Source organism: Castor canadensis, chromosome 16 (genome assembly GCF_047511655.1).
Source record: "Castor canadensis chromosome 16, mCasCan1.hap1v2, whole genome shotgun sequence".
NCBI classification, from domain to species: Eukaryota; Metazoa; Chordata; class Mammalia; order Rodentia; family Castoridae; genus Castor; species Castor canadensis.
The window spans coordinates 31,500,362-31,513,732 of record NC_133401.1 but is presented as its reverse complement, the minus strand read 5'-3'; the positions used below and the strand labels follow the sequence as shown (position 1 = coordinate 31,513,732).

Sequence of the window (13,371 nt, the reverse complement as noted above, 5' to 3'; positions counted from 1 at the left end):
AGACTGGAGGTGAAGTGGTAATCACTTCCCTGCAAGGAGAGATCACACAATCTAAACTTTTCTGTGTTCATATGCCCATGTGCCACACTTGGAAGGCCAACACTGCAGCTACCATTCTGGCAGCAAATAACTTATCTGGTAAACACCAGATAAGTATTAAAATCTTAGAAGAAAAAATTTCCCTCACTGGTTCTGGGCATTGTGTGATATCTATTTGGACTGACACTGTAGGTTATCACAAGTGGAGGTTTAGCTCCTTAAGGGAGAAATGTGGGCTATCCTCTGTGATCAGCAATGGGAATAACACCTCTAGAGTAGGAAGCTGGGAGTCACTGGTAGCACCTGTGTGCATCTAATCTCCAGTGCTAATGAGGTGAACCTAACCAGCACAACCAGAGGTCTTGATCACCCCCTGTCCAAGGAGGGCCTGTCTGAGAAGACTTAGTGGCAGAATGTCCTGTTGCATTAGCAGTCCTGGGCGCTGAGCTCTGTTGCCTCTACCCTCTGTTCTCTGGGCTCCACTTCTCTAAGAGCTGGCTTGGAAAGTTGCCCTGGCAGGAGGAAAGGAGGAAGTGTCTCACCTATGCCATCCTTTCCTCAGGGTCAGCACTTGCTGTCTTGTCCAAGGCCTGAAAGACAAGCCCCAGTACATTTTGTTTAGTTTTATACTATCTGGCAAGAATAACCTGTTGTATCACAACCAGAACATATAACACATATGAAGAGGAGAGATTTTTGAGTTTCAAGTCCTAACTAAAATTATGGAGTTTTGACTTAACTTTGGCAAATGGGAACTAAGTTTTCATTTCCAACAGAAGTTAGGTCAAATATAAAGCTCCAAATTAAACTTCCCAAATTTTATATAAACTGCTTTATAATAAATCTACAAGTTCAGTAGTTAGTATATTATTAGAAATGTTCTTAAAAAAATACAAGAAGCTGAATGCCGGTGATTCACACAGGAAATCCTAGCTACTTGGGGGGCTAAAAATGCTTCAAGGCTGGAAAAGGCCAGTACTTTGAGAGATTTCATCTCCAAAATAGCCAGAGCAAAATGGACTAGAGGAGTGGCTTGAGCAGTAGAGCGCCTGCTTTGCAAGAGTGAAGCCCTGAGATCAAGTCCCAGTTCCTTCCCACAAACAAGGAGTACAAGAATCTTGCATAGATGAGATTTCCAAAAAGCCAAGGAGCAACAGTAAAAAAGTAACAAACTGAAGTTTTTTTGGTAATCAGGAAAATCAAAACAACTCATCTGATTGTGAAACTCAATAAGCTTGGCATTGTTAGGTGTTGGCAACAGTTTAGAAATTAGCAAATACCAAACAACTAGTGCATGCATAGATGTAGAAATTATTGACATACTGTATGGTATGGTAAATTTTTCTTGGGGGGAAAGTTCATATCCTATATTTCATATCCTTCCGTATTTCATATCCTTCTATATTTCAGACATGGTTGATAATGAACAAGAAAACAAACCATGAGAGGTATATCCATAGTAGCTTGTATTTGTCAAAAACATTGGGAAAGAAAAAGAATCTTGAGAAAGCAAATGTGTAAGTACAGTTACTCCTGTAACATAAAAATGAAAATGAAGAACTTGATATATGTGTAAAAATAAGGGGAAAATCACAAATGTATGTGAAACACAGCAATAGGCATACTGGTATATGATTTCATTTATTTATTTTTCAATTTCAGTGCTGGTGTTTTTTTCCCTTTATTCATATATTCGTATGTGTATATATTGTTTGGATCACTTCTCCCCCTTGCCCCCCACCCCCTCCCTCTCCCCGACCCCTTCGCTTCCAGGCAGAACCTGTTCTGCCTTTTTCTCCAATTTTGTTGAAGAGAAGACATAAGCAATAATAAGAAAGACAAAGCGTTTTTGCTATTTGAGATAAGGATAGTTATACAGAGAGGTTCCTAGCATTGCTTCCATGCACAAGTGTATTACAACCCAAACTGATTCATCTCTATCTGACCTCTTCACTACTTCCTGGTCACCTTCCCATTTTGACTTCTGTCACTTTAAGGTTACTGTATTTGCTCCTCTGCATTGGAGACATCAAACACTTTCAAGTTTTGGGTTTCCTACCTATCCCCATTCCTCCCGTATGTGCTCTCCCCTTAGCGTGTAACCCAAGTCTAACAACATTAATGCCTTTGCCCTAGATGTAAAGTCTGCATATGAGGGAGAACATATGATTTTTGGTCTTCTGAGCCTGGCTAACCTCGCTCAGGATGATGTTCTCCAGTTCCATCCATTTATTGCAAATGATAGGATTTCATTCTTCATGGCTCAGTAAAATTCCATTGTGTGTACATAGCACATTTTCTTAATCCATTCTTCAGTAGTGGGGCATCTTGGCTGTTTCTATAACTTGGCTATTGTGAATAGCGCTGCAATAAACATGGGTGTGCAGGTGCCTCTGAAGTAACCTGAGTTGCATTCCTTTGGGTATATCCCTAGGAGTGGGATTGCTGGATCATATGGCAGATCTATATTTAGTTTTTTAACAAGCCTTCATATTGTTTTCCAGAGTGGAAAACATTCCCACCAGCAGTGTATGAAGGTTCCTTTTTCCCCATGACCTCGCCAACATTTGTTGGTGGTGGTGTTTTTGATATAGATATTCTAACAGGGGTGAGGTGGAATCTTAGTGTGGTTTTGATTTGCATTTCCTTTATGGCCAGAGATGGTGAACATTTTTTCATGTGTTTTTTTGGCCATTTGAGTTTCTTCTTTTGAAAAGTTCTGTTAGTTCGGTTGCCCATTTCTTTATTGGTTCATTGATTTTGGGAAAGTTTAGTTTTTTGAGCTCCCTGTATATTCTGGTTATCAGTCTTTTGTCTGATGTATAGCTGGCAAATATTTTCTCCACTCTGTGGGTGGTCTCTTCAGTTTAGAGACCACTTCTTTTGTTGTGCAGAAGCTTTTTAATTTTATGTCATCCCATTTGTCCATCCTTAACTTTAGGAGTTACAGTCATTTTATTTGAAGGAATAAACAGGAGGCATCTGGAATGCTACAAATATTCCATTTATTGTCTCAGGCAGTAGCTAAACAAAAAAAATTACAAAATTTTTAATCTGCAAATTTTGTTCAATTTTCTATATGCAGGTCAGATTTTGAAAATATACAAGGAAAAGGTTATTGGGGTGTATGCAAATGTTCAACTTGGATTAAAAAGGACATGCATAGGGTCATGCTCTGATGGCTCACACCTGTAATCCTAGTGACCAAGGAGGCAGAGATCAGGAGGACCATGGTTCAAAGCCAGCCTGGGCAAATAGTTCACATGACCCCCATCTCAAAACATCCATCATGATAAAAAAGGGAGAGCTCATGGAGTGGTTCAAGGTGTAGGCTCTGAGTTAAAGCCCCAGTACCACAAAAAAAAAGAGACATACATAGGAACAAATGTGAATTTTGACATCAAAGCAAAAGGGTTGGTGTAAAGAAAAAATATGGAGAAATAACTAATAATACAAAAATTACAATATATGTGAAATATTACAGTACTGTAAATAAAAAAAATCTCAACATGGATAAAATGGCAAATTCAGCTATGCATTTCTCTACTTTATTTTTTGGGTAAGGTCTTGCATTTTTGTCCAGGGCTAGCCTTAGACTGTGATACTCCCACTTATGCCTTCCTGTGTAGCTGGGATTACATGTGCACACCACTGTGCCCAGCTTATTGGTTACTGGCCTCAAACTGCAGTCCTCCTGATCTTCACCTCCCAAGTAACTGGGATTATAGGTACATACCGCCACATCTGGCTATTTCTTGTAAGTATTAACACATCCTATCAGAAAATGAATATAGCAGACAAAATGTGCTGATTAAGAATATGAGATTCAAATAAGGATATGCAGATATGATTCTATACTTAAAGACCCTAAAGATTCATTCCATCAAAATACTGTATTTGAAACACAGTAAGATATGAAATCGACATACAAAAATCAGTAGCTTTTCTGTATACATCAGTGAACAGGCTGAGAAAGAAATCAGGTAAACAATTCAATTCATAATAGCCTCAAAAACCCCTTCAAAATCCCTAGGTATAAACCTAAGTAATTAGGTGAAAGACCTCTACAATAAAAGCCTTGGAGAAGTAAATTCTTCTTTTGGTTGGACTAGTGTTTGAACTCAGGGATTTGCATTGGCAAAGCAGGCACACTATCACTTGAGCCACACCTCCAGTCCAGGAAAATCAATCCTAAAGTTCATATTGAAAAATAAAGGACCCCAGGTAGCAAAAGTAATCCTAAGCAAAAAGAGCAACGTTGCATATATCACAATACTGGAGTTCAAATTACAGTACAAAGCTTTCACAACAAAATTAGTGTGGTTCTGGCACAAAAACAGACATAAAGGACAATGGAGCAGAATAGATGATCCAGAAATAAAACTACACAGCTATAGCCATTTCATCTTTGATCTAGGAGTTGAAAACATACAGTGGACTTGGGGATATACCCAAAAGACTGTGACACAGGTTACTCCAGAGGCACCTGCACACCCGTGTTTATTGTAGCACTATTCACAATAGCCAAGTTATGGAAACAGCCAAGATGCCCCACTACTGATGAATGGATCAAGAAAATGTGGTATCTATACACAATGGAATTTTATGCAGCCATGAAGAAGAATGAAATGTTATCATTCGCTGGTAAATGGATGGAATTGGAGAACATCATTCTGAGTGAGGTTAGCCTGGCCCAAAAGACCAAAAAATTGTATGTTCTCCCTTATATGTGGACATTAGAGCAAGGGCAAACACAACAAGGTGATTGAACTTTGATCACAAGATAAAAGCGAGAGCACACCAAGGGAGATATGAGGATAGGTAAGACACCTAAAGAATTAGTTAGCATTTTTTGCCCTCAAAGCAGATACCTTAAAAGCAACTGAGGCCAATAGGAGAAGGGGATCAGGAACTAGAGAAAAGGTTAGATCAAGAAGAATTAACCTAGAAGGTAACACACACGCACAGGAAATCAATGTGAGTTGACTCCCTGTATTGCTGTCCTTATCTCAACTAGCTTATATTCTCCAACAAAATTAGAGATAAGGGCAAAATAGTTTCTGCCGGGTATCGAGGGGCTTGGGGGGAGAGGAAGGGGGCGGAGTGGGTGGTAAGGGAGGGGGTGGGGGCAGGGGAGAGAACTGACCCAAGCATTGTATGCACATATGAATAATAAAAAAAAAATTTAAAAATAAAAGAAAAAAGAAAAAACATACAGTGGAGAAAAGATAGTCTCTTCTACAAATGGTACTACAACCTGGCCATCTACACACGGAAGACTGAAACTAGATCTCTCTCATCCTGTACAAAATGAAATCCAAATGAATCAAAGATCTTAATGTAAGCTTGAAGCTTTGAAACTACTACAGGAGAAAATAGAGGAAAACTCTGGAAGGCATAGGCTCACATAATTATTTTCTGAATAGGAGTTTCAGTTGTCTAGGAAAAAAGTAAGAATTCACAAATGGAACTGCATCAAATTTAAAAGTTTCTTTACATCAAAAGAAATAATTACTAGAATCAAAAGGAAGAACATCTTTGCCCTCTATTCAACAGATAAAGGATATCTAGAATATACAAAGAGCTCAAAAAACTAAACAGCAAAAGAACAAATAATCCAGTTAATAAATGAGCAAGTGAATCAAACAGTTCTCAGAAGAAGACATACAAATGGCTAATAAATCCATAAAAAATGCTCAACATCCTTAGCCATAAAGGAAATGCAGATAAACACAAAGATTCCATCTCACCCCATTCAGCTTGTCTATCATCAAGAAAACAAAACCAAATGCTGGTGAGGATGCAGAGCAAAAGGAACTCTCATACACTGTGGGTAGGAATGTAAACTAGTGTAACCACTAGAAATCAGTATGGAAGTTCCTCAAAAAGCTAAAAAAGGGAGAGGGGAAATTGAAGGAGAATGATGGCGAGGGTGAATTCCAGTATGGTATATCTGATATATTGGAAAAACTTTTGTAAATGTCACAAAGTACCCCCAGCCAGCATAACAATAATAAAAAAAACCCCTAAAAATGGACCTACCTTATGACCCACCCCATACCACTCTTGGGCATATATCTGAAGGAGTATAAATCAACATACAAGAGAGATACCTACATACCCATGTTTGTTGTGGCTCTGTTCATAATAGCTAAACTATGAAGTCTGCCAAAGTGCCCCAAAACTGATGAATGGATAAAGAAAATATAAATATCATACATACATATATATATACAAACATGTATGTGTGTGTATAATAGAATATTAGTCATAAAGAAAAATGGTATGTCATTTTCAGGAAAGTGGATGAAACTGGAAATTATGTTCAGTGAGCTAAGCCAAGCCCATCTGTGACCTAAAATGATTATGATGGTGATAATAATAAAATGGGATATGAATGTGAAAGGTGATGGTCTGAGGAGGATCTACGGGACGGAGAAGGGAGAAAGGAAATGATACTGAGTGGAAGAAAAGGATTGAAATATGCCACATGTATATGTTCACAGACAGTATGATGAAACCCACCAAACACTCTTTGAAAAAGTGGGAAAAAGGGAGGAGGAACAGGCATATAATGGAGGGAGTGAAATTGTTCATTATACATATACATGGAATTGCCACAATTACCCTTGTATTATTAATGAATACTAATTCAAAAGAAAATATTAACAAAATGTGTGTTTAACCTAAAAACAGGATATTCTAAGTACATTGCTGCTCCTTCCTAATCACTTGCTCCTCCTCTTATACATCTCATATCTAATGATATCACTACAGTCTCAGGCACTCGAGCTAAGGAGACTCAGTCTTTTCTAACCCTTCCCTATTCATTATTTAACAGCATCCACTAACCAATTACTCAACAAAACCTGATAGTATAAAACAAAGAATAATATTAATATCAATTTTAGAAGATTTACATTACATTTAGTTCTTATATTGTTGAACATTTATCAAAAACTTGTATATACAATGCCAAAAATGAACGCACAATGAAGGTGATATTTTATCTGAATAAGTTTTTGGGAATATATACATTAATCTTCTAGATGCATTTTTCTTCTTTTTTTTCTGGTGGTACTGGGGTTTGAATTCAGGGGCTCACACTTGCTAGCCAAGTGCTCTACCACTTGAGCCATGCCCCAGCCCCAGATGAGCTTTTCTTGAATGGGATTGCACAAGAGAATTAGACCCTATAGAAAATGACACTAGTGAACATTGTCTTATAGAAAGGGAAAAGATATTACAGTTAAGATACATAAAATCTAATGAAATTTATTGTGAATAGCAGGTTCTTTAGAACATTGGTGCTTTGTTCTCTAGCGGAATCTGTCTAGTAGAAGGTACAGAGTGAAATAGAGTAGGGTTACTGGTATCATGGTAACTTTCCTGGCAGCTTAATTGCTAGCTTACAAAAATCCTTGAGCTTGGATTGAAAAACCACAACTAAGTGGGTGCTTATGGTGAAAGTCATATTTTCTGTAGATTAGAAATACATCCCATTAAGTAAAAGTTTATGTAGAGGAATTGTTTAGTAAGGTCTTGCTGTGAGGAATGATTGTCCAATGTGTCTGCCTGCCTCAAATGATTTATTTTGTAAGAAAAATGTAAGAAACATGGGGAATCTACTTCTGGCCTTTACTGTCTTTTGTGTCCTTGGTAATGCTGACTGAATTGGAATTCCTCCTGGAATTGGAGGAACTTCTTTTCTTAAAATTAGTGGTTCAAAACTGAGATCCTGTCAGTGTGTAACCTAAAGTTACAGTTCTCAAAGGCTGAGTGAATAGAATAGCCTGATGACATCATAAAAGTTTGTACCAAGCCTCTCCTATTTCAGTGAGCCCACACTTATGTACCCTTTATTACTTCCCCAGATCATGTGTACAAACATCAAAAATTAAGAACTACTGACCAAGAATATTCACTTTGCAAAATATTTGCCTGTGTGTTCTGTACTGGTTCCTCAAGTGATGTTGATCACTAATACAAGGAGGTTCTAGGCTAAGATGATGGCTTAGAATTTCCTCTGTATGACTCTTGGGAGGGGGTTTACTGTTTGAGACTGAATGAGAAGAGTAAAGTAACAAAGGAAAGACTGTATTTTAAGGAGAAAAAGTAAGTATTGAGAATCTAGAAAGAAGTGATGGGATTACAAAAAAGCATGGAGAAACAGAAGGATGATGCAGAGAAAAGTAGGAAACAGTTCACAACTCTCAGCTCCTCAGGAAGAAGGAAATCCAAAGCCACAGCCACAAGGTAAGCTTGAGAGTGCAGGAAGCCCTGGTGACAATAGACTGGCAGTCTTAGCTGCAGGAAAAATCCCATTTCTCCTAAGTCTTGAATCCAGTGGGGGTGGGATTTGGTCTAACAGTGACTCCTCCTTCATAGCAGACCAGCACTGGAAAAGAAATCTATTGCATTGCTCCCCACATCTCAGTATGATATCTCCAGGCACCATCTTGGGAGGGGGCTTACTGTTTGAGACTGAATTACTTGAAGGCCCTGAAAACAAGTCAGGGAGCCCAGGGTCACCCTACTAGAGTGTCTGGATTAGAGCTGGTCATGAGGCAGTTGTGGGGTAGGGAGCTGTGCAGACCTGCTGAGAAGTTTAAGCAGCTGTGAGCTCTAGTTTGGACTGAGTAATGGTTGGTGGCCCCACCTCTGTGATGAGGATGAACCTGGTCATCTGTAGGTTAATGTGGAGGCTGACGGCTGTGAGCCTGTGGCCTGTGGATTGTTCAGTCTCCAGAGCTGCCTTCCTGCTGTGTGTGGTTTGCTGCCAGGCTGCTCTAAGAGCTTTGAGCCCAAGTCCATCAGATTGTTCAACATCTGTAGCTTCCTCCCTCCCGTGGTGGTTTACTGCTGATGAGGGTCTGAAATTACTGAGACCCACTGGCAGGGTGCTTAGTTTCCTCAGTTCTCCCCTCCAGTGCAGGACTCAGTGCTCTGTTTTGCTTCCTTTGCTCTGATACACTTGGGGAACACCTGTTAGCTTGAATGTCTGCAGCCTCTGGGTGCACAGTCTGGTGGACCTCTGCAGTGAGTGAGAAGCTGCTTGGCCCACAGGATATAAAGTTCACTGGGGCCACTATTGGCTCTCAAAACACCAAGAAGGGAAGCCTCTGAAATAATGCAGTCTTGTTACAGACAACAGCCCCATCCACAGCCTGAGTACAGCACCAGCTTATACAGTGGGATCAGAGAAGAACTACAGTAGATCTCAGCTACATCCCACTACACCCCTCCCCCAAGACTGGTCAGAGTCCAACATTAGAAGACCCAGAAAGAAGCTTCTTCAATTCATTCTCTTCTTTCCCCTCCCTTTCTTTGTTTATTTTTACTTTTTTGTTTTAGTATTATTTTAAGCATTTAAAATTTTATTCTTAAAAATATTTTTATGTTTTTACTTTTTATTCCCCTTCTTCTATCTAGTTTTATTTATGTACTTCATTTTTAAATTGGATTTTTAAAATTAGAATATAATAAAATAATTTCATCATGACATCTCTGTGCATGCACATAATGTACTTTGATTATATTCACTCCCTCTATTACCCTTCCTTTATGACTCCCTCCCCCTTTGCCCCCCATCCCTAATAGCCCCCTTTTACTTCAGGGAAGATGTGCACAGCTGGTAATTCAATGCAGGCACTGTGCTACAACCTTACCATTATGATGGATGGCACTCAGTGGCAGCTGTAGGTCACTGGGTGTGTTGCTTGCTGTTGGGCCCTTGGGAAAATATGTATTGGGTCAACTGCCTGTACTTGAGGAGTAAGGTAGCCATGGTCCCTGAAGAAGCTTGGTGCTGAGGAAGCAGTCCACACAGCAGAAGCTGTACACTCTAATCCAACTGCTATGCAAGGACCTTCCTAAATCTTCATGATGGTGAGTTTTTGATATATCCTAAATTTGGTAACTTCCTCAACATCTCCATTGAAGAATGTAACAGATGTATATAAAAGAATCTTTTAGTGTCATTATTTTTGTATTGAGACAAGATCTTGCTATGTAGCCTATGTGGCCTTGATATCATGACCCTCCTGTCTCAGCCTCCTGACTGCTGAGATTACAGGTTTGTAGCATCATGATCATGAGTTTTCAAAACACAAGAGTATCAAAACTTCTACCAGAGTACCTGATACTTAATAGTCAACCAGAAATTAGGGAGAGGGTGGTTCATTTTCCTGCAGAGAATAGGAGTCCTTAGATACATAAGCACTTAGAAAGAATAGTGTTTTATGTGCATGAAAGGCAGAACTGGGAGATTTGAGAATCAGTGCTGATGAGCACAATGGAGCTAAATGTTGGGAAATAGGAGCTCACAAGCACAGAAGTGAACACTAGCCACTGGCCCAAATCAACAAAACAAGAACAGAAAGTTAAAACGGAGGAGAGAGAGTAAAATAAGATAAAGGATGTCACCAGGATCAGGATGGTGTTTGTGGCTCTAGCTTCATGGGCAGGCCTAGGAGAGTGGTGATGGCTAGGTGTTGGACTCGCTGTTTGTGCCTGTGCAGAACAAGAACCATGGAGCCATTTAGTCCAAACCATGAGGCCCAAAGTTGTATCAAAGGAAGATCTGGAATGTAGGCAGAGCAATAGCCAAAAGTTCATCTCATCACACTTGTATTTTTTTCTGGGTAATGATTGTGTGATGTTCAAAGGGGCTATTATATTTAGTAAGAGATGCAGGATTCAGAGAAGGAAACAGCAGAAACCAATGCACTTTGAATATCTTACTCAAATCTCCAACATCTGAAAGTAACGGGTAAAATACAGTGGCCTGGAAGACATTTAGGAGGCAGGTGGTGCCGAAGGAAGATTAAAGGCAAGTTTATAGCCAGGATCATCCAGAAAATATTTCCACCCAAAGGATGGCATTATCTGAAGGATCCTTCTGTAGAAAAGCACCACGGAGTTGACTAAGACCAGTTGGTTGAGAATCAAGTCTGTGGGTCTCACCTTGTGTCCTGTGAGCAGAATGAAGTTACAAAGACAAAGGAGAATGACATTTCCCACGATTCCAATGCTTATCACTCAGATAAGCAACCTGCCTGGTTGGTTCTTGTGCGAGATGACATCTTTTGACTCTCAATGGATGCAAAGATTGCTTACTGAAGTGCTAGGCTATAAACAATCTTAGCGTCTATCTAAGTGGGCTGGAGGAATAAACAGTGGCACAGCTACACGGGCATTTCTTTAAAGAATAAACATGAATGAACAACTGCTCTATTCCCTGACATAGAGTTGTCTTGAGGATATGTTCATAAGTTAAAGCAAAGAGAAAAAAATGTTAAAAAAAGAAAATTTGAAAAAAATAACATTGTCTTCCTAAAAGTGTAAAGGAATTTAAACACATACATATAAAACAACAAAGGGAACATATGTAAAAAGTTACAAATACATTTTCCTTCAGGAGCACACAGTAATTGGGGCAGAATGAATGGATAGAAATCACATGTGTATGAATTAGTTTTATTTATTTATTTATTTATTTTATTTATTTATTTAGTTTATTTCAGCAAACAAATATATGTATTTAAAAGTATTAAATTAATATATTGAAACATTTTACTAATGTGATTTTTTTTTTGTGGGGCTGGGTTTGAACTCAGGGCCTCCCTCATTCTAGGCAAGTTCTATATCACTGAGCTATATTCATAGCCCTAAAGCCATATTTAAAAAAAGATTCTGAGTACTTGGCAAGTAATTGTTGTTTCCGCCTCAGGAGAAATCTACTTACTTGACTTCAAAACAGAGTTTTCATTTTGTATCATTAGTGGAATATATCTTAGCAATAAAATACATGAAAATACAGAAAACATTTCCATTATATTATTTGAAAAAAATGACATCACTATTTTGAAATAAACAAGTGTCTTCAAGCTATTTCTAATGAAAGTTTCCATCAACAGAGAAAAATGCAAGTGCAAAAGTAAAAGAATAAAAAAATCCTGTAATCTTAAATTTATTTAGAGTAATCACTATTTATTCATGAGTTGTAATATTTTAAAATACACATTTTATATCAGTAGCAATTTACAGCCCTTGGATGCAGATTGTGGGTTTCTAAATACAACCTCTCATTAAATAAATCCAGCATTTCTTTTAAGATCAATTATTTCATGTCCAGGACAGGAAATTTGCACGTTGACTGTGGAATATATTCTTACTAAGCAAGAAACCAAGATGTGAAAGGCTATTAAGGTCAGTTTAGGGAGCAAATTACTCGAACTGAATTAGCTCTCACATAAAAAATGATGATACTGATCAAGCATGATAATTAGAAATGACTGACTGTTGATGGAGGGTATATATTTTCTAAATTTATAATAGATAGGAATAAACCAGATTGCAGTATTTAAACTTGTAAACCATACACCATGTTTTTGGTTGAAGTTATGTAGGATAATTTAAATTTCAGCATCCTTTTAGCCAACAGAAGTGTATTTCTGTAAGCATAGCAACATTGCAATAAAGTTTTTAAAAATTAAGCAAAGAAAAAGAGAAATAACTAAATTATATCAACTGAGTTCTGAAACCTATATGTTACTAATGCTATGAACACAAACCAGTAGTTTGAGAGGGTTAGGGATGCATTTCATTATTTCCTAAATTGCTAAAGATAGTGAAGGTACCAAGCACTTTCCGTCCTTTGATGTACAAACTGCACTAGACTAAACAAGTAGAAGATTAGGAAAATTTCTTTCTAGATGATTTCTTGTTAATAAATGCAGCAGTCCTTATAGGGTTAGGCAGGATAGCGACAAGCTCATAGTTCATAAAATAATGGATCCAAGCAGTGATCATCAGAGAGTTACTTCAAGTGATTTTAGCCATTGACTGCAGACACAATTTCTAGTGGGGAAAAAATGACATTAGATAAAAAAAAAAAAACTAATGACCCTGAAGCCCACTGAAACTTGGCATCACAAAAGAGAGACAGAAGTCAGATCAGGAAGGAGAGAAGGTGAATATGGTTGATGTACTTCCTATACAAGAATGAATATAGAATTTTTAAACCTGGCAAAATCTCCATGAGAAGGCAACTAAGGTAGAAAGGAGAAAAATGGAGGGGATGAACCAATTCATGAAATGCCACAATAATACTCCCTGAATAGATATTTTAAACAAACAAAAAATATGTTTTTTCAAAAAACAGAGGTCAAGAAGGTAAAACAGGTCCAGTCTGGGGGCTGGTACCAGTGGGAGGGAGGAGAATATAAGGAAAGAGTAAAGGAGGGTGAATGTGGTAGAAATATTATGTACTCATGCATGAAAATGGAAAAATGAGACTTGTTGAAACAATTCTAAGAAGGGGGAAGGGGG

At 38.2% G+C, this 13,371-nt stretch overlaps 1 protein-coding gene across 1 annotated transcript in view; it reads right to left on the bottom strand.

Annotated features, from left to right (window-relative positions):
• Positions 1-13,371, bottom strand: part of LOC141410430 (uncharacterized) — a 589,957-nt gene that overhangs the window by 253,592 nt on the left and 322,994 nt on the right. The gene's annotated exons all lie outside the window — the stretch shown is intronic.